Below are 5,452 nucleotides of genomic sequence, written 5' to 3' on the forward strand. Positions count from 1 at the left end.
AATCAGCAGATTTAAGTACTGTATTTTTCGCTCTATAAGACGCACCAGACCACAAGGCTCACCTAGTTTTTGGAGGAGGAAAACAAGAAAAAAATATTCTGCGCAGTGAAAGCAGCAATCCCTCTTGCTGTTCTGGCTTCTGGGATAGGTGCGCAGCCTGCATTTGCTCCATAAGACGCACACACATTTCCCCTTACTTTTTAGGAGGGGAAAAGTGAGTCTTATAGAGCGAAAAATACGGTAACTCAGCTATCAGCAATTTCACTTTCATTTCATTTCACATTTGCACACCACCTTTCTATATTACAGCAACATACAGTTTGGGAAACGGCAAGATTTACTGAAGTCCCAATAATTATTTAGGACGGAGATACCCAAGGTGCCCACAAACAGCCCAATGAGGACTAGAATGATTAGTAGGCGTGTAGTTAATTTAATTCCGGTGGGGGTGGGGAAAGAAAACAAGGAGTTGGGGGAGTGGAATGGAGTTTTCTGAAAAGGGGCAAGCCACACTGCGGCATTTTATTGCAGAACGAGCTGCAGAGGTATAATGAAGAAGAGCGAGCCTTTCCTGCTGGTGACTTGTGGAAGGGAGTTGGGAGTTCACCACACCTCAATCTGTGTGATGTGTCAGCAGGCTATGCAGAGTCCCAGACGAGTCGTAGAGATTTCCTGATCCCAGCAAACAGCCTTTTCCAGAGTCCCTGTTCAGGGGGAAAACTCCTCTCCCATGCAGTTCCAAGTAGGAAACAGTTTATTGTCTCCAGGCACAAAGCTGAACATTACTATCTATATACAGTTCTTCTGGTCTTAGAAGATATGTGCAATGCCACCATCACCATGCTAGCTAACCCATAGCCTCTTCCCCTGACTCTCACAGATTCAGAATCAGACTCTGACAGCAAAAGAGGATGGGACACAACATAATGAAAGCAATGCCCTAGAGACTATTATACCCATCTCTACACATAGGCAGGTGGCGCTGTGGTCCAAACCACTGAACCTCTCGGGCTTGCCGATCGGAAGGCTGGTGGTTCGAATCCGCTCAATGGGGTGAGCTCCCGTTGTTCTGTCCCGGTCCTGCCAGCCTAGCAGTTCGAAAGCACACCAGTGCAAGTAGATAAATAGGTACCGCTGGGGCGGGAAGGTAAATGGCGTTTCCATGCGCTCTAGCTTCCGTCACAGTGTCCCGTTGTGCCAGAAGTGGTTTAGTCCTGCCAGCCACATGACCCAAAAAGCTGTCTGTGGATAAACGCTGGCTCCCTCAGCCTGAAAAGCGAGATGAGTGCTGCAACCCCATAGTCGCCTTTAACTGTCCAGGGGTCCTTTACCTTTACCTTACTTACATGTAGTCATATTTCCTGAACCAATGGGAGGGTGAATGACTTGGCCTTGATGGTGTTTCTATGGCAACCCTTATCTCAGAACATCCAGATGTGGAGGATGTGCTCCTCAAGACAGGATCCCAAGCACTGTGTAATTTTAACCCATTGTTCGCCTTGTATCAACGTTTCCCCCATCACTGAGTAACACCAGTTAGGTCCTCAAATATCTGTGAGGCAGCAGGGATGGGAACAGGAGAGACGTTCTCATGGTGACACATCATGTAGTAATAATAATAATAATAATAATAATAATAATAATAATAATAATAATAATAATTTTATTATTTGTACCCCAGCCACTCTGGGCGGCTTCCACAGAGACCAAAAATACAAAAACTTCCCTGCTGTCTTCTGAATGTCAGGTAGTTGTTTATCGCTTTGACATCTGATGGGAGGGCGTTCCACAGGGCGGGGGCAACTACTGAGAAGGCCCTCTGCCTGGTTCCCTGTAGCTTTGCTTCTCGCAATGAGGGAACCGCCAGAAGGCCCTCGGCGCTGGACCTTAGTGTCCGGGCAGAACGGTGGGGGTGGAGACGCTCCTTATACTGGACTGAGGCCGTTTAGGGCTTTAAAGGTCAACACCAACACTTTGAATTGTGCTCGGAAACGTACTGGAAGCCAATGTAGGTCTTTCAAGACCGGTGTTATATGGTCTCAGCGGCTGCCCCCAGTCACCAGTCTAGCTGCCGCATTCTGGATTAGTTGTAGTTTCTGGGTCACCTTCAAAGGTAGCCCTACGTAGAGCGCATTGCAGTAGTCCAAGTGGGAGATAACCAGAGCATGCACCACTCTGGCGAGACAGTCTGTGGGCAGGGAGGGTCTCAGCCTGCGTACCAGATGGAACTGATAAACAGCTGCCTTGGATACAGAACTGACCTGCGTCTCCATGGACAGCTGCGAGTCCAGAATGACTCCCAGGCTGCACACCTGGTTCTTCAGGGGCACAGTTACCCCATTCAGGACCAGGGAGTCCTCCACACCCACTCGCCTCCTGTCCCCCCAAAATAGTACTTCTGTCTTGTCAGGATTCAACCTCAATCCATTAGCCACCATGCATCCTCCAACCATGTAGTTAAGCCAGAACAGAAGCTGTACCACCCAACATGCAATGCACATCTGCACCCCACACTCTTCCTGTGCCAATTCACACTCTCCTTTTTTGCAATTTATTCATTACATTAACACACCACCTTTTCAAGGAGTTCAAGGTGGGGTACATGGTTCTGCTCCTTCCTGGGTCATCCTCACAGACTGAGGGGCAGCCGCTGGTCCAAGGTCACCCAACGAGCTTCACCACTGAGTGGGGATTCGAACCCTGGTCTCCCACATGCTAGTCCAACACTCTAACCACTATGCCACACAGGCTCTCCACAATCAGCCCCTCCTTATCTTTCGGTCCTGGAAGAGTAGCTGCCTCTGTTCATGATTTCACACACCTCTCCCAATTACACAAGACAGGAGTAGCACAAAATAAATTGAAGGAGCCCATCTGGGGGTTGGGGGAGAACTGACAGTTCCATCAGCGATGGAGCGCCCATCTCAGACGTTTATTAGAAGTTCTCTCCTGCAGGCTGACATTGTGGGATAATAACAAGACGAGTTAATCATCCTCAATTGAGGGTTTGTTGGAAGAAGGAAAGTCATATGATCTATCCAGTAATGTAGGTGTGAGTCTTCTCCAGAGAGAGAGGGAGGGGGGGAGAGGGAGAAAGGAAGAAGGAGAAACCTTTCCAGGAAGGAAAGAAGGAATCATAGAATTGGGAGTCTGAGGATCATCTTAGTCTAACTCTCTGCAATGCAAGAATATTCAGCTGTCCCATACAGGGATCAAACCTGCAGGTTTGGCATTATCAGCACCATAGTCTAACCAACTGTGCTATCAAGGAAGGAAGGAAGGAAGGAAGGAGGAAGGAAGGAAGGAGTGCAGCAATGCTTCTGAATATCAGTTTCTGTTTTTTGGTTTTTTTAATGCTTTTTATTGGTGTTTCATTTAATACACAAAAAAATACAGTAAAATTCAACAATCATTTACCCACATTCTTTCCCCACACTGCATGTGGAGGAGCGGGGAAGCGAACTCGGTTCACCAGATTACGAGCCCACCTCTCTTAACCACTACACCACACTGGCTCTCCAAGGTAGACCCTCATTTGGAGTGTTACTGGAGTGTCCTGCTGCCTCCTCTTCCTATAGCTGCCGTCAGGGCTGGAGTCAGAAGCAGGCCAGCATGGAAGGAGGAGGGTTCCATTGTCAGTGAAGTTCACTCTTCATACAAGGAAACGGCACGCAACTCAGCAACACTTCCTAGTAGGTCTTGCCCTTATGGAGCAGTTGTGAGTCGAGGACCCGCCACCTGCATAGGAGTATAATAAGACACACAAACACATTATTTTAGGTTAAAGGGCAAAATTAGGCCACAACTTTTATTGGTTACGGCATGTGAGTAGTATTGGCTTAGGCAATGGATGAAACAGCAATACCAGACTCCACGGGAGTCATATCAGGGTTAACAACCAATGGGAGGAACTTGTTGATGGAAATACAACTGGAAGCTCCCCCATGATGTCACCGGGGTTCGTGCCATGGCCCTAGCCACCAGCAGGGCATCGGACAGGATCCACGACCACCAGATTCCTTTAACGGAATACCCAAAAGAGGAGGGGTAGATGATGGCCCATACCCAGTCCTCCAACACAGCACACATATTCCAATGCCTAACCGCCAATACCAGAAAGTTGTGACGAATTGCTACAAGGTAGGCAAAAAAACCAAGAGGCTGGTGCCAATTTGCCAAATGGATAAAAAAGTCCTACCAGGTCCCTTGGGCAACCAAGGCAACCAACCGAAGTCCATAGCAAGGTCAGTACGCAAAAGAAGCTGACCTAAGAGGGATGGAGGGAGGGAGATCCGAAGAAAGCAGGAACAGACTGGGAGCTGAGCGCTGCCGCGGCTGTTTAAATGCAGCTAACCCCACCCACCAGCCAACCCTATTGGTCAGCTGGAAGGCTTGGCCGCGGCAGCAGAACCAATCAGGAGCAGGGAGCCCCACGGGAAGCTGCTCCTGCTCACAACCCCTTCTCTCTGGGAGGAGGAGAGGCCTTGCCAGGACTGAAGGTCTCTGCCTTCCACCCTTTCTAAGGCTCCACCTCTCCCAGATGTGTTTTCCAAGCAGTCTCAAACTGCATTTGGATATGCTTAAGATGGCCCTGTGTCCTGCCCTCCTCATTACCTTCTTGGAGACCAGGGGGAGAGAGGAGCTTGTCGTAGCCGTAAAGGGAGACTTCTGGGATTCTTCAGCAGCCTCTTGACACACACACACACACACACACACATGTCAGGAGTTCAGCCTACACTCGAGTAGGACCCTAGCATGTTCCCTCCCTCCTGGTCGATTGTTCAGGAGTTTCATAAGCTTTCTTCAGCCCAACCATCACAGCGACCGATGCCAACAGACACCTGCACACTTAGGGATCCGCAGAGTCTTTGCAGTTGCGTAACAGACCTCAGCAACTCAGCATTTTGGCTAATCTACTTTATATACATATAAACACACACGGAGCACTGCAACATGGCTCCCTCTCTCTCTAGCATCAGACAGCAAAGAGAAAAAGAACAAAGGACAATAGTCCCACTACACAGTAACACAAACATCCTGTCTCCGTCACTTCCCACTCTGTGGAGTCAAAACATACACCGTCATGTGATAGACAACAATCCCATGACTGGAATCATGGATCAGGAATTCTAACAACACACACCCATCTGCTTCAGTCTCGGAGTCTGAACTGCTCCCTGTCGCCCACTCTCCCTGCCCACCAAACCCTGTTGCCCTTTCAGCATCCAGCACCTCCTCCCGGTCCTCTCCTCTGACCTCTCCTTGGCGTCCCACCACCAACTCCCTGGCTCTGAGCCTTCCTTCTCTGGGGGTTCCCTTGGGGGTTCCCTAACTGGTGCCTCCAACCAGTGCTCCCTGACAACTGCTGCTCAGGGCAAGGGGGAAAGTCACATGAAGCCATGATGTGATGCAATGGTGGGATTGTGACATCACAATGGTGGTGCTGGAGGGG

This window comes from Podarcis cretensis (genome assembly GCF_951804945.1).
Source record: "Podarcis cretensis genome assembly, chromosome: 3".
NCBI lineage: Eukaryota > Metazoa > Chordata > Lepidosauria > Squamata > Lacertidae > Podarcis > Podarcis cretensis.